Here is a 25,532-nt window from a genome sequence, read left to right on the forward strand (position 1 = left end):
AGTCACTTAATTTGTGGTTATTTGTTAAAGGTATAATGAATATGAACATAGTGAATATATTCACTAATATATATAGGTGAATATATGAATATATAATGATATAATGAATATAGTCTTCACTCCCCAAAATTGAAGTTTGAAAAGTAACTCAAGAGAAAAATAACATAGCATATTTGTCAAGTACACTATTAATTTTGTAATTTCTGAGAAGCATTTTAAATTAAGACTACACTATTGATACTATATATAAAATAGATAACTAATATGAATCTGCTATATAGCACAGAGAACTCTATTCAATATTCTGTGATGATCTAAATGGGAAGGAAATCCAAGGAAGAGGGTATATATGTATACATGTGGCTGACTCTCCTTGCTGCATAGTAACTAACACAACATTGTAAAGCAACTATACTCCAATAATTTTTTTTAAAAGATTACAATTAAGGAGAATAACTTCTCGTACTGACCCAGGTGAGAATACAAGGAAGCAGCCAAGCTGACACCCCAAGGTCCAAACTTCTAATTTTCCCTCTGTTTCTCTTCATGAGTTCTAAGTCTCAGAGTTGAAGAAGCTTCCAAACTGAGTTGTCGGGGCTATGAAAGCTCTCTGTTTCCTCCTCCAGAAGACCAACTATCAACACGGACACTTGAAAAGATACAGAATTCTACAAATTGTCTACAAGACCATTTCAGACTTTTACAAATGTAAATATATGATTAAATAAATGATTGCAGTAGTTTTCTGCAAATAAGAAAAAAAAAGTGGAGTAACTGCCTGGCAATTATGTTAAGCATTATTCTTGAGCACTAAGCCTCTTGAAGGCTGAGAAAGAACTTGCTTTTATCTATTGAATTTCACCTTACTTAAAGAAGGTAGCTGGAGAAGCGAATGGCAGCCCACTCCAGTATTCTTGGTTGGAGAATCCCATGGACAGAGGAGCCTGGCAGGCCATGGTCCATAGGGTCGCAGAGTCAGATACTACTGAAGCCACTAAATAAGCAAGCGAGTGAGCAAAGAAGGTGGCTGCAAATAGTTTTGAATCATTTCCCTTCTGCTAACCAAGAATACTAACAGCAGAGGGAAGAAGAAAAGAAATGTGTGGATAATAGCAGGAAGGGTATTTAACATCAAAAACGAGCTGCCATACATCAACATGGATCAGTCATAGGTATACATATGTTCACTCCCTCTTGAGCCTCCCTTCCCGCCTCCGACCCCATCCGGCCCCTCTAGGCTGTCACAGAGCCCGGGTTTGAGTTCCCTGATTCACACAACTAATCCCTGCTGGCTATCTATTTAACATATGTTGGCATATGTATTTCCATGCTACTCTCTCCATTCATCCCGCCCTTTCCCTCCTATTCCCGACTCCTGCCCCCATGTACATAAGTCTGTTCTCTCTGTCTTCCCCTCCATTGTTGCCCTGCAAATAGGTACATTAGGACTATCCTTCTAGATACCATCTTTTTTGTATGTATGCGAGTCACTTCGGTCGTGTCTGACTCTTTGTGACGCTATGGACTGTAGCAGGCCAGGCTCCTCTGTCCGTGGGATTCTCCAGGCAAATTCTTTCTTTCTTTCTTCAGGTTGCCATTTCTTTCTCCAGGGGATCTTCCTGACCCAGGGATCCAACGCACATCTCTGGCATCTCCTGAACTGGCAGGCGAATTCTTTACCGTTGCGCCACCTGAGTAGCCCAGAGAAGAGTTTACATTCCAACTACCTTCACTGGACCTTACCAGTGTTTGTCCTTCTGTACTACTTGGTCATAACCTGGCTCAAATATTCTCTTTGGTAGTTTTATTTTCCTCTCATGGTCATTTTTATAGAGACATGAGAGAGAATCCTTAAAAGTGTATTAGCTAAATGCAATCTCTGCTCCTTACTACTTGGACACATTCTATAGGGTAAAACCTCAACAAACCCCTATTATAAGGAGAGATAGTAATGGTTAAGGCCACTCATTTCTTATTGTGCTTGTATTAGTAACATGAAGAGTAGCTGAGACTCTGGATCACATGTGTCCCCTGCACTTGGGCTTGGGTAGTGTCACTTTTCAGCCCAGCGTAATCAGTACAGCCTGGAGCTAAATGGTAAAGCAGCTGCCTTCCTTGGTCAAATTTTGACTTAGAAACATGCTCACATATCACTCTTGAAAAGGCTATCTTTTGGCTTCAAAAATTTAATCTGAGTAACTTAAAAACAGAGTTTTAACAGAAGGTAACCTTAAACATGAACCCCACTTAGGTCTGTATACAGGTATTTTTGTTTTGATGATCTTTCTTGCTCTTTTAAAGCTTATGAGGATTTTTCAAAGCATGCTTTATTTAGTGTTTCTCTGTAACTCCCTGCAAATGAGGAGAATGGTAAATTTAGTGATAGAGATGGATTATATTTTGGGAGACTGGAAAAAGATCAAGGTCTTAAAGAAATAGCAATAAGCTCTCCTACAAACACACACATCTCCCACTAAGTTACATATCATGAGCATCACTAATTTCACATTTTTATTTCACAACATCTGATATTCATAAGGTATCTATTAGCATTTTTGACCCATTTAAAAATATCAACAAGAAACTAAAATAGAGCCACATGCTTACTAAAAACAGGTCTGCTATAGTGTCTAGGCAATCATAAGAGAATAAAAACTCACATTCCCAAACTTCATTAAAGAAATGATGAATGCTCACTTTTACTTATCTGAAATATTCAGAGTCTGGGTGTGACTTCATGGGAACATTCATATCTCCCCACTAGAATGTAATCTCCATGAAGGAAGAGATTTTGCTTGGTTGACTCATTGCTGCATAGCTGGCACTTAGCATTATTGCCTGGCCCAGAGTAGACATCTAATGAACATCAACTGAATAGTTCAATGAATTAAAGAGTATGACACAGAACTAATAATACACTATGAAACAATCGTTAAACTCAATATGCAGGCATTACTGATTCCTGAGTGCCTCATAACGATGAAATTAAAATACTGTCTGGATCTGCTGATGTATAGTGCCTTTGCTGCAATGAATCAAAATCAAGAAAATAGTGTAGATAAACTTTATTACTTAAGTAGAATATTACTTAATTTCATACTAGAAATGGGTGAATACTGCAAGTTGAAATGATCTGCCCATTGACGTTCCTAACGTAGCAGAAGGGGAAAAAAATGCTTCTTAAGTGCTTCGTGTTTGATGGTTTTGTAAAACTCTACAGAGTAGAAAGGTTTTAATACAAACCTGTGCATTGTACATAGTTCTAATGCATTGTATTGATCTCTAGTACTTCTATAATGGTAGATTGCACATTCAAAACTTTAAGCATTAAACATAAATAACTTATAAATAAATAAATACTGTCTTGGTGCCTGGCATGGAGATTAATGTAGCTATTATTAAAGACCTGCGTTAGTCCACCTAGATTGTACTCCTGCTGTATATAAAAAGAGGATATTTTTCAGTTGCATCAACTGGTTCTCCATATACTCAGCGTTTGTCAAGCCTATGCATGTGGGGCAGGAGTGAAAGTGAGAACTTTCTAGCATGTGCATACATGCAGATAGCGGTTTTGTGTGTGTACTTGCATTTATGTGTTTATCTGTCTAGATGTCTTCCCACCTATAGGCCCACAAGAACAGTTCTTAGTAGCTTTTAGAGGTGTGACCAGATGTGCATGTTTTTCTCTACACTATTGGTCAGTAGGGGGCGCTATCACCTACCGCTGAAGCAGGACGGTACAAATGCAAATTGATTTTCTGTGAGGACCTGTACATCAGTGGTATCTTTTCTCAAAATAAAAACTATAGATTTTGATTGCCAAGTACGTGATGGTGTATAATTTTTAACAAGATAATAAATTAGGTCAGTGGTAGATTTAGTACTTATGTACCATAGCATAGGGCTTCCCAGGTGGTGCTAGTGGTAAAGAACCCACCCACCAGTGCAGGTGACCTAAGAGATGCAGATTCGATCCCTGGGTCAGGAAGATCCCTTGGAGGAAGAAATGGCAACCCTCTCCAATATTCTTGCTGGAGAATCCCATGGACAGAAAAGCCTGGGCTGCTACAGTCCCTAGGGTCGCACAGAATTGGATACAGAGATCGCACGCAATTCACGCAATAAGACAGGGTGTGTATCCTTTACCTTTTCATCTTTTCTCATAAAACCCGTTTGCTTGATTATTTGTCTTTACCTTGCATTTGGTGCATGTCCTTTGTCATCTGCAGATATTCAGAAAAAAATAGAAAAATTTAAAAGGACAATAAAAGTCCATATGACATGTAAACCACTTTTAAAAATTTAACATGATGCTTTCAGGATTTATCTCAAAATTTTTATCATCTACTATGTATAAGCCCTATATTAAACACTTATCAGACATATTCTTATTTAATTCTCAAAAATTATCTTCACAATTGATTTTATTAGTCAAATTTTACTGGTGAAGGAATCACTGCTTAGAGAAGATGGGAGACTTCTTCAGGCTCAAAGCACTAAAAAGTGGTTAATTTGACATTTGAACCTTAGTTTTTGACTCTAATTCCCACGTAACTTTCTCTTCTAAATTACTCCTCTGATCAGCTATTTGCCCGGCTGCTGGTACATGTCTAGTATATGAGATTATTCTCTCTTCAGAGATAAGTTTCCTCTTCCTCATTCTCATGGTCTGCACTTGAGAAAAACATCTTGCTCAATTTTATCATGTGCTAAAGGTGTTGTTCCGTAAGTAAGTGTTAGTTGCTCAGTTGTGCCTGACTCTTTGTGACCCCATGGACTGCAGCCCACCAGGATCCTGTGTCCATGAGATTTTCCAGGCAAGTGTACTGGAGTGGGTTGCCATGTCCTTCTCCAGGGCATCTTTCCAACCCAGGGATCGAACCCAGGTCTCCTGTACTGCAGGCAGATTCTTTACCGACTGAGCTACAAGGGAAGCCCAGGGTGCTAATGTCATTCAAAGAATCTGTTATTTTTATGTTACGAAGAGTCTGCCATTCTGCTCTGTTCTAGCTGGGCCTGGCCTACAGCAGAATGTTCTGGAAAACTTAGGCAGTCAGTAGCCTTGTCACCTGTCCAGAATGGCAGGAAAACCACAGAGACTGAGAGGTTGAATCATTAAGAAGCTGATTAGAGGATAAATGGAATCTGTCCACATAGCCCCACTGTGGCTTTGTTAATGATATTGATTCTGTATTTACTACAATGTCTGATAAAATTATAATGCCTTATAATTGCATTTGGGGATATAAGGAAAGATGTCTTAAATCTAAACTTTTTTTAGTTAAGATACCAGCAGTATATGTTATTCAAAAGCTAAGCTGGGTTTTATTTGTTGACACCTTGTTATCAAAAAGGAAGGTGAGTTATCGAGTAATTTCATTTAATTCTTGGAAATTGCATGCAAAATACATTATAATAAGAAACATGTAGGGGCTTCCCTGGTGGCCCCCTGGCCCATGCTCAGCAACAAGAGAAGCCACTTCAATGAGAAGCTCATGCAGACAAATAAAGAGTTGACACAAGCCCTGCTTGTATAGGGCTTTCCTGATGGCTCAGTTGGTAAAGAATCCACCTGCAATGCAGGAGACCATGGTTTAATTCCTGGGTTGGGAAGATCCTCTGGAGAAGGGATAGTCTACCCACTCCAGTATCCTGGCCTGAAGAATTCCATGGACAAAGAGTCGGACACGACTGAGCAGCTTTCACTTTCACCTTTTCACTTTCCTACTCATACACAACTGGGAAAGTCCACGCAGCAAGGAAGATCCAGCACACCCAAAAAGTAAATAAATTATGAAAAAAAGAAACATGTAACAGAAGCATAAGCTCTGTTTAAATGGAGTCATTATTCATTAATTTGTGTGTGTGTATTGATATAATTGTTTATTTAAGGATATGATTATCTATATTGGTAATTCCTAAACTTTGATTTTGTTTATTATAGGTGGGATCTTGTGCTAATTTTAACATGTAATCTCCAAATTAATACTATTTTGATTCTGTTCAACAACTCTTGCTTAACCTGACTCTATGCCAAGCAGATTGAATGACTTTTTAAAGAATAGTTAAATATTAATTGTATTATTTATTTAAAACTACAAAACATCTAACCTTTAAATACTACCACCACCACCCATTTCCTTTGATTGGATTGTTGGTCTCTCCTTTGACGTAGTGGACAGAAATGTGAGTCTGGATTGAAAGAGCGAAGACGTAATCTAACAAATTGTGTCAATAATCCTTGAGATCTCCTGGGAGGTTTGATTCAGATTAGATAATCCCTAAATCCTACAGAGGCAATAGAGTGCTCTGTTTAAGAGTACAGAGCTCAGAGACAGCAGTGTGTGCGTGCTAATTTGCTTCAGTCGTGTCCAGCTCTTTGTGACCCTGTGGACTGTAGCCTGCCAAGCTCCTTTGTCCCTGGGATTCTCCAAGCAAGAATACTCGAGTGAATTGCCATGTCCTCCTCCAGGCGATCAACCTGACCTGGGGATCAAACCTCATCTCCTGTGTCTCCTGCATTGGCAAGCAGGTTCTTCACCACTAGTGTCACCTGGGAAGCTGATTTGAGTTCAGATCCCCAGTTCTAATACCTACGAGCTGTGTGACCTTGGGCAGTCTGCTTAAAGCCTCTGTTTCTTCACCTAACAAGTGGGAATAAAAACAGCACCTACTTTATAAGTTTAACAAGTATTAATGAGTTCATATGAGAAGAGCACCTAGAACTTGGCCCTGTACAATATATATATATATATATATATACACACACACCTCTTTGGGGGCTTCCTAGGTGGCTCAGATGGTAAAACATCTGCCTGCAATGCGGGAGACCTGGCTTCAGTCCCTAGGTTGGGAAGATCCCCTGGAGAAGGAAATGGCAACCCACCCCGGTACTCTTGCCTGGACAAATCCATGCACAGAGGAGCCTGGTAGGCTACAGTCCATGCGGTTGCGAAGAGTCAGACATGACTGAGTGACTTCACTTTTCAGGTGGCAATAGTGGTAAAGAACCCACGTGCCATTGCAGGAGACAGGAGAGCTGCGGGTTCGATCTCTGGGTGGGGAAGTTCCCCTGGAGGAGAGCATGACAACCTACTCCAGCATTCTGGAGAATCCCATGGACAGAGGAGCCTGGTGGGCTACGGTCCGTAGGGTTGCAAAGAGTCAGACATGACTGAAGCAACTTAGCACATGTGCATGCACCTGTTGTTATTACCTAATTTGAGTTAAATATTCATAAATTTGTAAAATTCTAAGCAGCTCAGATACTCAACATTTACTCTTTGAGCCTCTAACTGCATGCCAACTGCTACACTATATTTATTCTTACCACTTTTAGATTATATCAATTGTTGTCACCTTTCAATTCTATCTACAGAGCATCAAAATCTGTTTTTTTTTTCCCCTTTTTACAATCTGTAACAATAAGGAAATTGAAACACATTCTATATGGTGCTAGAATCAGTAGGAAGAATAGGCTATTTATATGCTATCTATCTTAGTCTGGGCTGTGTTTTATCAAACTTGTTCTACAAGTCAGTACAAATGTTTGCATATTGTGTAACAGAATACTTTTTTCCACAGTTGTATTCTTTTCTTTCTTTGAGCCACCTGAAAAAACTCAGCTTTTTGTTGATGCAAAATCTATCCAGCCAGGGCACTCCCAGTTCTTCACCTTCAAGAGACAAGTTAACTCAGATGAAAAGCACCTATGGGAGGGGATCTAGAAGTGACCAAGGTCTGATCTCATACCAACACTAAATGGGAGATGTGGTCATAGACCCCACAGTAAGGGGCAACAACAGCAACAAAAATATTCCTAATGAATACTTCCTCGTTATTTCCCAGGGTTGTTATGTCTCAGATCAAAGATGTTCATATTCATTGAACAGGGACTGACCAGAGCCACTCCAGCCACCCAAACAAAACATACAGGAAGGTGGTGCTGCACAAGATCACGGCTGCTGCAAGCTATACTGCATTGCATTATTTTAACATGCTTGAAGGCACATATAAGTAGGTGGCTTAGGCTATGTTGACTTTGTTCTGGTGGAAATCTCTTGAGTTTTCAAATCTGCATGATCCAGATGGAAATACAAAAGTTTTGAGTCAGGACCCACACTAAACTCAATCTTTTCCCTATAGAACATCATTTCCTTTATGTTACTAGAGATTTTAAGATTATAAAATATGCCAGTTGCTTCATATCACTAATAAAGCCCTTCATGGTATAACTTTCCCCTCTATTGCTACCCAAAAGACAGCTCATTTTCAGAATTAAAACGCCTGATTTCTCTGATAAAAATATATGCCAAATTGCTTATATTAACCCTGCTTTGTGAAAAGATGTTTACTTCAGGAAGAAGTTGGATAGAAGGAATAATTTATGCCTCAGGGCCCAGATACATCCTTACTTCCTGACTCTGGTTTCAACCTGCTATTCACCAGGCTAATTGGAAATATGTGAATAGTGAGGATAGTCACAGGAAAGTCATAAAAACCAAAAGTATTGCTTTCTGTGGGACATCCCTAGATATCAAATGAAGTAGATAATATCGAACTACACAAAAGACTTTCTGCAGTCTTCCCTAAGCCTCCTTCTTGAGGCCACTCTACTTCCCATGCTGTCCTCCTTCATGAGCTAGAAGGATCAAACCAGTTTCTCTCTCATTTCAAGGATTTGCTACTGTAAAGTGGCAGACACATTTCAGTTACGAGAGGCAAAGAAGTTAACAGAGGTGTTAGGTCTGCCATTACTGAACTGCTGAACAAATGCCAACACAGCCTTATGTTCAGATGTCTTGTGATATAAGAAAAGTGTCCCTTCATTGTTAAACTTCTATTAGACCTGTTTTCTGTTACTTCTAAGTAGAAGCATTCCTCGCTGAAATATAAGTCCTGAGTCCAGTCTGTTATTGTGAGAATTTTCATTCAGTGATTAACCAAACTGATCAATCATTATTTGTTGTTTTCTTGTTAGCTTGGTATAACAAAATGATGTCTGGTGAACTATTTTTTTTTTTTTTTGAGATAATTAAAATATCTTGTTAAAAGTCAAGACAACTTATGAAACTGGTTACTCTTTGGCCCATTTCAGCATTTTATTGAGAAAAATCATCTCTAATTGAGAGAGGGGTTCTTTAATTTTTACTGAATCCTCTGGAAGGGAAGGCTTCTATTCATAACACATAATCCAACATAGAAATCCTTTTCATCTCTCTTTCAATTATCCCCAAAGACATACTCATCACAGAATGGCAACTTAGTCCCAATCTTCTCCCTCAATTTCTTTTCTTGTTTTCTTAATTTCTACTTTAAAATAATGTTAGAGTCTTTATTGAATGTGTTACAATACTGCTTCTGTTTTCTGCTTTGGTTTTTGGCTCTGAGGCATGTAGGATCTTAGCTCCCCAACCAGGGATTGAACCTTCAGCCTCCTCATTGGAAGCAAAGTCCTAACCACTGGACCACAACACAAGTCCCTCTCCCTCAATTTCTAGCATCTTCCTTAAACTCAGCCTCTTGCATCTCCTGTCCTTGCTGCTCACTCTTCTTCTTTACTGTGAATAATTTTTCATTGATTTTAAGCAATGAAAATCCATCAGATGGATTACTTCACTCACTATTCCAGGCTGCACAACCAAGCCCCAAATTATGGGGACAAGGGAAAAATTCTCCCGGTATGTGAGAGATACAAGAGATTCTAAATATTCTCTTGTAATTTTTTTCCTGTACCATAATAAAGGGTAACATGTTTAAAAGAATAATGTATATAAAATCAATTATTAGAGAAATATAAACAAAAGGAGAAAGATTTTCTTATTATCATGACTTCATAACAAGACTGATTTCCCATTTGTTTTCTGTAAGAGATATCTTTAAGACTTCTCTTTTATGTTGTTCTGAGTGGTAAAACAATTCCTAGGTCTGTAATAGTTCTATAAATTGTTAAGTAGTGCTTCGACATTTTGTTTCCTGCTATTGTCTTAAAAAGAGAGTATTTGACAGTTTAGCAATTCTCTTGCTTTTAATCCATGTTAAGCCTTAGCTAACTGCCCGTTGCCAATGATTCATTGCATGAGACGGAAGAAGTGGCTTTCTTAGTCATAAACCTGACTTCCTATATCTTGACTGAAACCAGAGGATTTGAAACTTCAAGCAAAATTTAAGATATACTTTTGTCATTTCTTTGACTGTACGTTTCCCAGTCATGAAGTCTGGCTCTTCCAGAAGCAAAGATGTCTGTCTCCCATTAAGTAATTTCAAACTATGCATAATTTATATTTAAACTAAAATCTGTAGAGTTAGTAACAGTAGTTTTTTGGCTTGTTTTCCTTGGATCATCTAACATGAATTGTTTCCAATTCTGAGAGAGTCAGGCCCTTTCTTCTTCCAAATATATTATAAAAAAACTGAAGCCAACACATTTAAAATATTAATAGTATCTTTTATACAGAAAGTGAAACTATGAGCCTACACTTTATGTAATTTATATCATGCCCAATTAAAAATACCTGAAATTATTTTTGATATGAGGAAAGTTAATTGGGAAGATTTCTTTTAATAAAAGAACTGGATGGGGGGCATTCTCTGTCCCCCTTCTGATGTCTATGTCAGAAGCTTTCTCTGTCCCTTTTCTTACTTTAATAAAACTCTGCTACACAAAAGCTCTTGAGTGATCAAGCCTGGTCCCTGGTCCTGAAGCTAAATCTTCTTTTTCAGAGATCACAAATCCGACATCGTTCACAGTAAGCTATCATCTTGGGGGCTCATCCGGGATCTTCAGGACAAGATGGTGATTGCAGCCACGAAATTAAAAGATGCTTACTCCTTGGAAAGAAAGTTATGACCACCCTAGATGGCATATTAAAAAGCAGAGACATTACTTTGCCAACAAAGGTCCATCTAGTCAAGGCTATGGTTTTCCAGTAGTCATGTATGGATGTGAGAGTTGGACTGTGAAGAAAGCTGAGTGCTGAAGAATTGATGCTTTTGAACTGTGGTGTTGGAGAAGACTCTTGAGAGTCCCTTAGACTGCAACGAGATCCAACCAGTCCATCCTAAAGGAGATGAGTCCTGGGTGTTTATTGGAAGGACTGATGCTGAAGCTGAAACTCCAATACTTTTTCTACCTCATGCGAAGAGTTGACTCATTGGAAAAGACCCTGATGCTGGGAGGGATAGGGGACAGGAGGAGAAGGGGACAACAGAGGACGAGATGGTTGGATGGCATCACTGACTCGATGGACATGAGTTTGAAACTCCGGGAGTTGGTGATGGACAGGGAGGCCTGGCATGCTGTGATTCATGGGGTCACAAACAGTCGGACAAGACTGAGCGACTGAACTGAAACTAAACTGTAGCATATCTTAGGGACTATTGGCTGATAGGTGATAATAAAGTCTTTCAAATTAAAAAAAAAAAAAAAAAGAACTGGATGCATGCGTCACTTAAAAACAACTTTTATCAGATTGTTTTATATGCTGAAAACAAAGAGTGAAAAACATTGTTGGAGTAGAATAAAATCTTTCTTGGAAAAACTAGCTGCTATATTTAAAATGTATCAGTGCTTCTAAACTGCACAGACACATTTCTTGCAACATAGCCTTACCCTTGTTCATATAATGCTGTTAACTAGAACATTTAGGTATGACCTAAATAAAATCCATTATGATTATACAGTGGAGGGGGCAAATAGATTCAATGAACTAGATCTGGTAGACAGAGTCCTGAAATACTATGAACAGAAGCCAGTAACATTCCACAGAAGGCAGTGCCCAAAACCATCCCCAAGAAAAAGAAATTCAAGAAAGCAAAGTGGTTCTCTGAGAAGGCCTTACAAATAGCTGAGAAAACAAGAGAAGCAAAAGGCAAAGGAGAAAGGGAAAGATATACCCAACTCAATGCAGAGTTCCAGAAAACAGCAAGGAGAGATAAGAAAGACTTAAGTGAACAACGCAAAGAAATAGAAGTAAACAATAGAATGGGAAAGACTAGAGATCTCTTCAAGAATATTGGAGATACTGAGGGAACATTTCATGCAAATGGGCACAATAAAGGAAAGAAATGGCAAAGGCCTAACAGAAAGTGAAAGTGGCTCAGTCCTGTCTGACTCTTTGTGACCCCATGGGCTTTAGCCTTCCAGGCTCCTCTGTCCACAGAATTCCCCAGGCCATAATATTGGAGTGGGTAGCTGTTCCCTTCTCCAGGGGATCTTCCCAACACAGGGATCGAATCCAGCTCTCCCACATTGCAGGGATATTGTTTACTGCCTGAGCCACCAGGGAAGCCCAAGAATACTGGAGTGGGGAGCCTATCTCTTCTCCAGTGGATCTTTCTGACCCAGGAACCAGACCTGGGTCTCCTGCACTGCAGATGGATTCTTAACAACTGAGTTACCAGGGAAGCCCCAGACCTAACAGAAGCAGAAATTAAGAAAAGGTGGCAAGAATGCACAGAAATACTATACAAAAAAGGTCTTAATGATGCAGATAACCATGACGGTGTGATCACTCACTTAGAGCCAGACATCTGGAATGTGAAGTCAGGTGTGCCTTAGGAAGCATTATTACAAACAAAGCGAGTGGAGTTGATGGAATTCCAGTTGAGCTATTTCAAATCCTAGAAGATGATGCTGTTTAAGTGCTGCACTCAATATGCCAGCAAATTTGGAAAATTCAGCAGTGGCCACAGGACTGGGAAAGGTCAGTTTTCATTCCAATTCCAAAGAAGGGTAATGCCAAAGAATGTTCAAACTATCATACAATTGTGCTCATTTCACATGCTAGCAAGGTGATACTCAAAATCCTTCAAGCTAGGCTTCAGTAGCATGTGAATCCAGAACTTCCAGAGATACCAGTTGGGTTTAGAAAAGGCAGAGGAACCAGAGATCAAATTGCCAACATCTGCTGGATCATAGAGAAAACAAGAGAATTCCAGAAAAACATCTTCTGCTTTATTGACTACACTAAAGCCTTTGACTGTGTGGAGCATAACAAACTGTGGGAAATTCTTAAAGAGAGTGGACTATCAGACCACCTACCTGCCTCCTGAGAAACCTGTATGCAGGTCAAGAAACAACAGTTAAAAACTGACATGGAACAATGAACTGGTTCAAAATTGGGAAAAGAGTATGTCAACTGTATGTTGTCACGCTGCTTATTTAACTTATATGCAGAGTACATTATGCAAAATGCTGGGTTGGATGAATCACAAGCTAGAATCAAGATTGTCAGGAGATATATCAATAATCTCAGATATGCAGATGATAGCACTCTAATAACAGAAAGTGAAAATGAACTAAAGAGCATCTTGATGAGGGTGAAAGAAGAGTGAAAAAGCTGGCTTGAAACAACATTCAAAAAACAAAGATCATGGCATCTGGTCCAGTCATTTCATGTCTAATACAAAGCTGTGGTTTTTCCAGAAGTTATGTGTGGATGTGACAGTTGGACCTTAAAGAAGGCAGGGTGCTGAAGAATTGGTGTTTTCAAATTGTGGTATTGGAGAAGAATCTTGAGAGTCATTTAGACTGCAAGGAGATCAAACCAGTCAACCTAAAAGGAAATCAACCTTAAGTATTCATTGGAAGGACTGATGCTGAAGCTGAAAGTCCAACACTTTGGCCATCTGATGTAAAGAGCTGACTCATTGGAAAAGCCTCTGATGCTGGGAAAGATTGAGGGCAAGAGGAGAGTGGGGATGACAGAGGTTGAGAGGGTTGGATAGTATCACTAAATCAATGGACATGAGTGTAAGCAAACTCAGGGAGACAGTGAAGGAGAGGGAAGCCTGCTGCAATCCATGGGGTCGCAGAGTCTGACATGACGTAAAGATTGAACAACAGAAACATTCATCTTTCAGCAGTAGGAGGATTCTCGGAAACCAAGGTCATTATAACTTTCTCCACCGGAGGGCTTAGTGAAGCACTCGTCTTCACTGCTGTATCAGTAAAGATAGGCTTGGTTATTTTCTGAAAACAAATTCCAAATCTTAAGGCCTAGCAGGTACAACTTTACTCCTCTCTTGCCCACACAAAGACATATGTGGGTCCAGTAGCTCTCTAGAGCAGCTCCCTTCTAAACAGTGACTTAGGAAACAGGTTCTTTTTTTTTTTTTCTTTACAATCTTGTAGATCTATCATTTGGAACTGCAGTCATATGACAGGGGGAGAAAAAGCTTGATGAAATCACACTAACTCTTAAATGTCTCATTCCAGAGATGACACACCATTGCCACTCAGCCTATTGGCCGGAAGTAACCTTAATTGCCCTGATCTAATTACATAGAGACTAAAAGATGGAGGAAAGCACATGGGTTATTTGATGAGTTCTATGGTCTGTGCCTTAGATTCTAAGGCTTAGAACACATATCAATATTAAGTCTCAGCAGTAAGAAGTCCTGACAATTCTCAGCTCTCTTTTCCCTCAGTGTAGCTACCCTGGAAAATAAGAGTTTCTGATGGTGGCCCTGGAAGATACAAAGAGCCTAGGTATCTGTGGTACCACTGGAAAAGGCCCTGCTGTATAGAGCTACCAAACTCTAAATGACTTTGGGTAAACAAGACATACACTTTTATATATTAAGCCGGTGAGATTTCAAGGGTCATTTTCCTACTACAGTGTACCCTATCCCTTCCTGAATAATGCAACTGGATTGAAAAATGTCTTCTGTCTTGCTTTGCTAGTCCAGATCATCAATTTTGCTACAAATTCCAGCAATTTTATCTTCAAATCACTCCTCAGTTTTGTCAGAAACTATCGCTACAACCTTGGCTCTGTACTGAATCTCAGCTTTGCCCTAACACTTCTTGGTTCAATGCTCTCTGATGTTGGATCTATACATGAACTGTCCCCTACTGCGAAAAATAAAAAAAGACAAAAACCAACCCCTCAACCCCGAAACACAAAACAAACAGAAACAAACGTGTTGTCTCGTTTGCTGAAGAGAATCAAGAAAATATTTTAACCTATCAACCTAAATTCATCTCTAAAGAAACAACAGCATAACTAGCCTCATCAAAACTGTTCATGCTAAATATATATGACAACTTGGGAAAGTGTATACCTGATTAATGTAGATTATTTACTTTCTTTAGAATTAATGCCACTATTGAGCTGAAAGCTCATGAGTGGAGATTCTTGTGAAGGTAAAAGAATGTATCTGAATCAATGGTTTTGAAGGTGTGTTAAGACATCAGAGACCTCTTTTATAATGAGCATGAAATATTAGAATTCATGTACATTTTGGATTAGTTTCACAGCACTAAGCAATTCTTACCCTGTCCATATTTTTCATCACTCTTAATACCTTTAGTCACAGGTGGGTAGCTTGTATTTCATCAGAAAGAATCCTCAGTCAGGGCATCAGGCATCACGTCTACTTGTGTCATCTGCTGACAAGCCTTGGATCTGCTGACAAGACTTTTTAGGTAATCTTCAGCACCTTGAAAGAGTCATTGGTTTGTTTGCTTGTTTTTTTTGTGTGTGTTGCCAAGGTTCTGTAAGCAGATTAATTTTTCATTATGTGTTAAAAAACAAAACAAAACAAATGCTTAAGTTTGGAACTTCTCTCATAAATAGACAATGCGATTTTAACTTTATTTCAAATATTTGCATTAAATTCAATAAACAGGTCTTGAGGTCATTATATGTCCAAATCATTATGTTCAACCTTTGACAGTTGGAGTGAATAAAGCAATAATATAGGCCTTTTTTCTCTCCATGTATACATATTGTCATTTTATATACAGTATATACATTTTAAAAAATCTTTTTCTTCTTATTTGGGTTTATTCGCCATTTTTATCACATTATTTTAGAACTAAATTTAAATGTTGAATTACAAGATCACATTTTTACAGCCACTAGGTAAGTTAATAGAAAATATAAGGAGAGGAAATTTTAACAGAACTCTTATTCAGTTGAATACAGTTTGTACAAACTATGCAGTCACTGGGTTATAATAAAATGACCCAATATTTCCTTCCCACACTCTCACAAAGCCCCAGTCATGTCACACGACCTTTCTCCTAGTTGCAAGTCAAAGTGAGAGTGCCCTCTTTCTCACTCTTGAGATTGCATTAGTATTGGAGCAACATTTTAGCTAGATGACTAACTCAGGATGGCCCGAAGCATAGAAGGTTAGAGAGCTTGAAATGTTTCCTGATTAATTCCTGATGGCTTTCTGAGAATAAATGAGTAGGGAAATATTTTTCCAGAAACTCTTCAACAAAATAATGTGAAACTCAAGATCTGGCTAACATGAGAGTAGATTTTCTAACACCACTCTGCTTTAAACCAAATTATAGCACCAGATAGTCACCATAGTGTAACTGAACCCAGAAAGAGTGTTCATGAAACGGAACCTATTTGCTTTAATTCATCCCATATATTTAATATACTGATAAAATTATTGTATTTTTCTTATACCAATATGTGTCAGAAATATTTTTACATATATTTTGAGAGCCAGTGTCCTCAATATTCCTTCATTATCCTTATTTTTCTCTTTGATTATGTCTCTTTCTCACTGTTTATGTCCAGTGTAATTATTCAGAAAAAAATTACTAAACTCTGGCAAGATTTCATAAAATGATAGGTGGGGTGGATGTACAATAATTAAGATGATATAAACAGATATTTTTGGCAGAACTATTCTTAGGTTTTTTGTTTTTCCATAGTTGAAACAACATGAGTATATGACTTATTAATATTGCCAACTAGAAATGCTTTTAGTGAGAAGAATATTAAATTTCATGGACTATGACTTAGTTTAAATGGCATATCAGCCAAGATCCCAGTGGAATAAGGAATAACCTACTCAAACAGGATAACATGAGATTTTAATAGAAAGGATTTCTTTTTAAGGTACAGGGTGAGGTTTTAGGAAAACAATAAGGGATGGTGTTGTATCCTGACACTAGCAACAGCAGGGAGCTGTTTCTGAGCCTGGAATAGAGGGACACAGCAAAGAACATTTATGAGAACCCAGTGACAGCACCTAGAGAGAAGATCATCCAATCTTCAGATCTCCTGCTGAGGTCTTCCTTTGGCCAAACTCAACAGGAGGTTAGGAGGAAAGAACCATTGAGCTAGCCCCTATGTGTTAATTTCCCAGAACAAAGGGCAGAGTGAAAAGGAGTGAAGAGTTAATCTGGGAAATGGGGCAAAAGAGATGTAGAGAGAGCACAATGAACGCATAACTTTAAATAATAAATTTAAATGGCTTGCTTACTTTTTGACTCCATCTGCCCCTCCTGTTCGGAGAAGGCAATGGTAACCCACTCCAGTACACTTGCCTGGAAAATCCCATGGACAGAGGAGCCTGGTAGGCTGCAGTCCATGGGGTCACTAAGAGTTGGACACAACTGAGCGACTTCACTTTCACTTTTCACTTTCATGCATTGGAGAAGGAAATGGCAACCCACTCCAGTGTTCTTGCCTTGAGAATCCCAGGGACGGGGGAGCCTGGTGGGCTGCCATCTATGGGGTCACACAGAGTCGGACACGACTGAAGCGACTTAGCAGCAGCAGCAATCCCTCCTGTTATCAGAGAACATTTCTTGTCTCTCTTTTCCCATACTCTCACATATGCGCGCGCGCGCACACACACAAACACACACACACACACACACACACACACACACACACACACACACACATGCTATCAGGGAAGGAGAACCACACATTTTGGTAGTTGGCAGGAAGTTCTTAAGAAATAAAACAAATCAGAGAAAAGTCGTAATACCGTCTATCTCCTACACTGTTTGTCGAATTCATTTTGAGACACCACAAAGTTAACAAAAATAGACAGAGAAACCATGGGAATGGCAATAGTGAGGCTTTTCCAAAAGGCTTCATAAGCACTGGAATCAAACCACAAACGAGAGGTGGTGGAAAGGAAGACCAGGGCAAACTTAATGGTGTGTAGGTAATATTTGACAGCCAGCTCTCCAGGGATGAGAAAAAAACTAGTTTTTAGTGTTTTCCACCATAGCCAATTTAAAGCTATCAACATAAATTCATTGGACATGGGTTTGCAATAAATGTGCACAGCTGACTCTTGTGAGCTCATGGGCGCCCTATTCAGCACAGCAGTGACCACAGACTCTGTATCCTGATGGTGGCTAAAAATTGACTTGAAAAACATGTGAGACACCTTAGGTGAAATTACGCTTTCATGGTCATTACTTTCTACCAATCAAGTGGGATGACTCTTGCCATCATGATTTAGGAATAAAAAGAAAGCACCCCTTAATTATTTTCCCCGAGTCTTAGGTCAGTGAATTCTGAAATATCTGGGCATCGTGAACAATATGTCATAATTACAAAAATTCCAGAAGGCCTGCTAAAGACATTTATGTACGGAATAAACAAGAATACGAGTGGGATGGAACAATGTCTAACACAAAGTCACGTGGGTACTATTCATACATTCTTTTGCTACTCTGCAACTGCTAATATTTCTTCTGGTTTGACATGGATTGTTTCCCTTTTCAGCCTGCTTTAGTGACTCTCTCTTCCTGATCTAACATATAGTATGTCCCCTACATAGGAATGAGTTCTGTTCTGAGAGCAGTTGTTAAGTCCAACAAAGTTGGCCTAGGTACCCAACTAACACAATCAGCTATGTAGTACTGTACTGTAATAGGTTGATAGTACTTTTCACACTAATAACACATAAAAAAACAAACACAAAAATAAACATTTTTAATCTTACAGTACAGTACTTGAAATGTACAGTAGTACAGTACAACAGCTGGTATACAGGGGTTGGCATCGTGTGAACAGATAAGAAGAGTTACTGGCTGGAGGAAGGAAGAGGAGGTGGCAGATGGCCGAACTGAAGCACTGTCAGTGTTAGGAGACAGAGGGCAAGCTGCAATTTCACTCCAGCTCCTTGCTGGATTCAATTCTATCTACCCTCTTGAAAAAATGATCCAGAATGTGGCTTATTTTTTCTTGTCATAGACGACACAGTAGCACTGGACCACATTCTGAATGGCTGCTGCAACCTTCCTGCTCCTTTCTACTTTTGGGTCCTGTACCTCAAAACACTAACAGTGCCTCCTGAAATAAAGAAAATCCCCTTGTCATTTTCTGCACCGTGAAAGTCTTTGGTTCTTCAATCACTTCTTTCTCTGTCTCTCTTCGTCCTTTCTCTGCACCTCCAATTCCAAGGTCTTCGGTATTAAGTTCCTTGTGTTGCACAGAAAGGAGTTCAATAAAGTCATCCTTTTTCAGATCTAGCTTAAAATATACTGTAGTACTGTATTCTATACTGTATAGTAAAGTGCATAAAAGCACAGTCACTTACAGATTTGCACACACATAACAATGTATGCCAGACATGTGAACTAACTTTCAGGATTGGACATGTGAACACATGTTCATATCTTTGAAAGCTTGAAACTTGAAGGTTCATATGTAAAGGACTTACTGTAATTGCTTCCCTGGTTTTTCTGGATTTTCCCAGAGTATCTCATGACTGCTTACACCTGACTTGACTCAGCACTGCTTTCTGAATTTGCATGGGTGAGGCAATATGCATTGCTTGAGTCCCATCTCCTATTTCCTGGCCTGGCCATTCCCCAGCTCAAATAGACTCTTGCTTGCTTTTGTACTCCCTCATATTATGTATAGGTTGGGATATGCCTTCTGACTCTGTTTCTACTTATGTTGAGTAAATTATGATACATTCTACTGAAAAAAATTAGATTGCTGCCAGATACTAAAACAAGATCATCTATTTAAAAAGCTCCATGCAGGCAGTACATCCTCTGCACCATTTGGCCTCCATCTTCAGTGCCATTTTACCCTTCTTGTCTCTTCATGTTCTGTAACCTAACAAGCAAATTTACTTATTATTTATTTATTAATAGTAAGTGCATGTCTCTTGAAACCTACACGGACCTAAAACAGTTAAGAGGACTAAGAAAATTACTCCTATTGGCTTTCATCATGGCAATCATTCATGACTAATCACTTCACGGTAAATTGATGGGGAAAAAGTGGAAACAGCGGCAGATTTTTTTCAGTGGCAGAATTTTTCTTGGGCTCCAAAATCACTGTGGATGGTGACTGCAGCCACAAAATCAAAAGATACTTGCTCCTAGTAAGGAAAGCTATGACAAACAGAGACAATATATTAAAAAAGAGAGAGAGACATCTCTTTGCCAACAAAGGCAAAGTTACAGGTTTTCCAGTAGTCATGTATGAATGTATGAGTTGAATCATAAAGAAGGCTGAGCACTGAAGAATTGATGTCTTTGAACTGTTGGTGTTGGAGAAGACTCTTGAGAGTCCCGTGGACTGCAAGGAGATCAGATCAGTCAATCCTAAAGGAAATTAACTCTGAATATTCATTGGAAGGACTGAGGCTGAAGCTGAAGCTCCAAAACTTTCACCACCTGATGTGAACAGCCAACTCATTGGAAAAGACCCTGATGCTGGGAAAGACTGAGGCAGGAGGAGAAGGGGACAGAGAATGAGATGGTTGGATGGCATCACCAACTCAATGGACATGAGTTTGGACAAGATAGTGAAGGACAGGGGAAATTTGCCTGTCCCCACTGCCATTCAGTGGGGTCACAAAGGGTTGAGCATGACTTAGTAACTGAACAACAACAACACTGGCTTTCTACTGGCAGCATATTGGAAGTTATTTGGGGGCAGGGTGATCTCTTTTGTTCTACAGACATCATATCATGAATTAAATCAGTACCTCTCTGATTAGATAAGCAGTCTAGCAGTAAAATATTTGATGTTTAACCTTCTCACTTTTCTGGATTCAATGCTCCAACCCAAGAAATTGATTAACAAGATTCTTTGCTCACTGGATCATCCATAATTTATATTTTTCTCTCTATTCCATCGTGTCAACAAAGGCAATTTATATGAGCTTGATTTCTGTCTACATAAGAATTCTTGCTCAATCTGATTGGGATTTATAATTCTCTGTTAATAAAAGCTAATTTTATCTTAAGGAAGATAAATATATATGTATATATACATTCTTTTCTATGTATGTTTGTATATGTTGTTGTTGTTAAGTTGCTGAGTTATATACAATTTTTGTGACTCCACGGATTGTAGACTTCCAAGCCCCTCTGTCCATGGGATTTCCCAGGCAAAAATACTGGAGTGGGTTGCCATTTCCTTCTCCAGGTGATTTTCTCATCCCAAGGATCAAACTCATCTCTTCCTGTATTGCAGGTAGACTACCAGTGAGCCACCTGGGAAGCCCCCTATGTGTGTGTCTATATACACACAGGAATCCCTTAGAAAAAATGGAGTAGCCAGCATAGTCAACAAAAGAGTCCAAAATGCAGTACTTGGATACAATCTCAAAAATGACAGAATGATCTCTGTTCATTTCCAAGGCAAACCATTCGATATCATGGTAATCCAAGTCTATGCCCCGACCAGTAACGCTAAAGAAGCTGAAGTTGAACAGTTCTATGAAGACCTACAAGACCTTCTAGAACTAACACCCCCCAAAAATGTCCATTTCATTAGAAGGGACTGGAATGCAAAAGTAGGAAGTCAAGAAACACCTGGAGTAACAGGCAAATCTGGCCTTGGAGTACAGAATGAAGCAGGGCAAAGGCTAATAGAGTTCTGCCAAGAGAACTCACTGGTCATAGCAAACACCCTATTCCAACAACACAAGAGAAGACTCTACACATGGACATCACCAGACGGTCGACAGCAAAATCAGATTGATTATATTCTTTGCAGCCAAAGATGGAAAAGCTATATACAGTCAGCAAAAACAAGACTGGGAGCTGACTGTGGCTCAGATCATGAACTCCTTATTGCCAAATTCAGACTTAAATTGAAGAAAGTGGAGAAAACCACTAGACCATTCAGGTATGACCTAAATCAAATCCCTTATGACTGTACAGTGGAAGTGAGAAATAGATTGAAGGGACTAGATCTGATAGAGTGCCTGGTGAACTATGGATGGAGTTTTGTGACATTGTACAGGAGACAGGGATCAAGACCATCCCCAAGAAAAAGAAATGAAAATAAGCAAAATGGCTGTCTGAGGAGACCTTACAAATAGCTGTGAAAAGAAGGGAAGCGAAAAGCAAAGGAGAAAAGGAAAGATATACCCATTTGAATGCAGAGTTCCAAAGAACAGCAAAGAGAGATAGAAAGCCTTCCTCAGTGATCAATGAAAAGAAATAGAGCAGAACAATAGAATGGGAAAGACTAGAGATCGCTTCAAGAAAATTAGAGATACCAAGGAATATTTCATACAAAGATGGGCTCAATAAAAGACAGAAATGGGAGGGACCCAGCAGTAGCAGAAGATATTAAGAAGAGGTGGCAAGAATACACAAGAACTGTACAAAAAAGATCTCCATGACCCAGATAAGCAGGATGGTGTGATCTCTCTCCTAGAGCCAGACATCCTGGAATGGGAAGTCAAGTGGGCCTTAGGAAGCATCACTACGAACAAAGCTAGTGGAGGTGATGGAATTCCAGTTGAACTATTTCAAATCCTAAAAAATAAAGCTGTGAAAGTGCTGCACTCAATAAGTCGGCAAATTTGGAAAACTCAGCAGAGGCCACAGGACTGGAAAAGGTCAGTTTTCATTCCAATCCCAAAGAAAGGAAATGCCAAAGAATGCTCAAACTACCACACAATTGCACTCATTTCACACGCTAGTAAAGTGATGCTCAAAATTCTCCAAGCCAGGCTTCAGCAATACGTGAACTGTGAACTTCCAGATGTTCAAGCTGGTTTTAGAAAAGGCAGAGGAAACAGAGATCAAATTGCCAACATCTGCTGGATCATCGGAAAAGCAAGAGATTTCCAGAGAAACCTCTATTTCTGCTTTATTGACTATGCCAAAGCCTTTGACTGTGTGGATCACAATGAACCGTGGAAAATTCTGAAAGAGATGGGAATACCAAACCACCTGATCTGCCTCTTGAGAAACCTGTATGCATCAGGAAGCAACAGTTAGAACTGGACATGGAACAACAAACTGGTTCCAAACAGGAAAAGGAGTACATCAAGGCTGTATATTGTCACGCTGCTTATTTAATTTATATGCAGAGTACATCATGAGAAACGCTGGGCTGGAGGAAGCACAAGCTGGAATCAAGACTGCTGGGAGAAATATCAATAACCTCAGATATGCAGATGATATCACCCTTATGGCAGAAAGTGAAGAAGAACTAAAGAGCCTCTTGATGGAAGTGAAAGAGGAGAATGAAAAAGTTGGCTTAAAGCTCAACATTCAGAAAACTAAGATCATGGCATCCGGTCCCATCACTTCATGGCAAATAGAAGGGGAAACAATGGAAACAGTGTGAGACTTTATTTTGGGGGGCTCCAAAATCACTGTAAATGGTGATTACCACCATGAAATTAAAAGACGCTTACTCCTTGGAAGGAAAGTTGTGACCAACCTAGACAACATATTAAAAAGCAGAGATATTACTTTGTCAACAAAGGTCCATCTAGTCAAGGCTATGGTTTTTCCAGCAGTCTGGTGTGGATGTGAGAGTTGGACTATACAGAAAGCTGAGTGCCAAAGAATTGATGCTTTTGAACTGTGGTGTTGGAGAAGACTCTCAAGAGTCCCTTGGACTGCAAGGAGATCAAACCGATTCATCCTAGAGGAGATCAGTCGTGGATGTTCATTGGAGGGACTGATGTTAAAGCTGAAACTCCAATACTTTGGCCGCCTGATGTGAAGTGCAGACTCATTTGAAAAGACCCTGATGCTGGGAAAGATTGAGGGCAGGAGGAGAAGGGGACGACAGAGGATGAGATGGTTGGATGGCATCACCGACTCAATGGACATGGGTTTGGGTGGACTCCAGGGGTTGGTGATGGACAGGGAGGCCTGGGGTGCTGCGGTTCATGGGGTCGCAAAGAGTCGGACACGACTGAGCGACTGAACTGAACTGAACTGATATACACACAGCCACTGATAACATTATTATCCCCATTTTTATAGGTTAAAAAGTGTCTGAGCTTTTGTAGGTTAAATAACTTATTTAAGGTTGCATTGTAAGATAGTAAGATTCAGGATTTAAGATCATTATTTAGTTATGTTTAATATATTATTGTCTATCACTTGAGTGAAATTATAATCTTGAAGAAGACAGGTATGTGGACTTCTGGTCACTCCTATATCTTCAGTACCTAAAATATTGCCTGACTCAATTGATATTGGTTGAGATGAGAAGGCAGATAGTATATCCTCCAAGAAGCTCTCCTCAGTTACTGGCCAAGGGATGATAAATAAGGAAAAAGTTCTGCAGGTTAAAGAAAACAAGGAGGATGGTAGAGACATGAGTAAGAGTAGGTTTAATTGAGATACTATTAGAATGTGAACTGATTTGTGTTTTCACAAAATGTTTCCACCATCAGCTCCTAACTAATTATACAAGAATTAAACAATTTTTGTTCAGTTTTTCATCAAGAGCTAATGAACTGTAAGCATGGAGCTATTCAATTTTAATAATTTTGTTTAATCTACATTTTCATGCATGCTTAATTAGAGGTTGCCTGAGTTGGAAGGTTAATATTTTTATCTATATTCTGTTTCTAGGCTCTGAATACTGACTTAGTTTGGCTCCCTGGGAAGAAAATTGTCTCTTTATTTATATTACAACATGAGATTCTGCTGTTTTAATTAACAGATTTGAAAGTTAATTAACACTGGGTGTGAAAATATTTGTGAAACTAGCATCAAAATAATTATTCCTATAGAATTTAATGCAAAATTTATTTAGATGTTTATTTTAGCTCTGAGAAAAGTGTTGAAGACTATTCTATCATAGGTTAAATTATTTTGGGAATATTTTCCATTCTATGACTATAAATAATATCTCTAGATGGATTCATCCCTGCAGTTAACCAATAATTTTCTTATATCACTTATAGAGTCACATGCAAAAGTTCTAATTTATGTTATTAAAAATTCAGCTAAGTGATTTCACATTAATTATTATGCTTGTCAGAATCAAGATTATAGTAACCCGACTTTTGTATATATTTACACAAACTATTCCTAATTGAAAGAAAATGATAATATCATGTCCATCATTTTGCTCTCTTTTCTAAAATAAAACCTGCATCTTTACATTCTATTTTTAAATGTTTGATAGTTAAATTATCATTATTGTGATATTTTTCTAAGTGTGTATTAAGAAAAATATTTGAAATACTAATTGAGTTACAGATCTGCAGAAAATTATTTCTGTAGGAAATAAATATATAAACTATAATTCCAACTAAAGATAAAAATTATGCAAACAATACAATTATGATTAGGAATGACTAAAGTAAGATCAGCTTTAATATTGCATTATTTAGTAGAATGTTATTTCAATGAGACATTATACTGATTAGATATGAAAACATAAAAGCATATAAAAACAGGTTTAACTTAATGGGCAATAATGTGAGTCTTGTGAGGCTGCCAGAGTTAATACCATGACGGGCGGCCTGGACCTAAGTTTTAGCTTCCCCCGAAATGGTAAGATTCCCTACCCCCATCAGGT

General features: G+C 38.8%; 1 protein-coding gene and 1 long non-coding RNA gene across 4 annotated transcripts in view; both read right to left on the reverse strand.

Moving 5' to 3' along the window:
* Positions 1–25,532, reverse strand: part of LOC122686324 (60S ribosomal protein L7-like) — a 675,506-nt gene that overhangs the window by 354,109 nt on the left and 295,865 nt on the right. The gene's annotated exons all lie outside the window — the stretch shown is intronic.
* The window catches only part of LOC122686325, a 60,872-nt gene that overhangs the window by 4,792 nt on the left and 30,548 nt on the right, over positions 1–25,532 (reverse strand). For 2 of the 3 annotated variants that reach the window (XR_006338702.1, XR_006338705.1), the window contains exon 2: positions 15,280–15,499. This is a non-coding gene — a long non-coding RNA (uncharacterized LOC122686325). The remainder of the gene's footprint in view (positions 1–15,279; positions 15,500–25,532) is intronic. The other variant, XR_006338704.1, reaches the window with a different exon arrangement.

This window comes from Cervus elaphus, chromosome 29 (genome assembly GCF_910594005.1).
Source record: "Cervus elaphus chromosome 29, mCerEla1.1, whole genome shotgun sequence".
In the NCBI taxonomy this organism is placed as follows: Eukaryota; Metazoa; Chordata; class Mammalia; order Artiodactyla; family Cervidae; genus Cervus; species Cervus elaphus.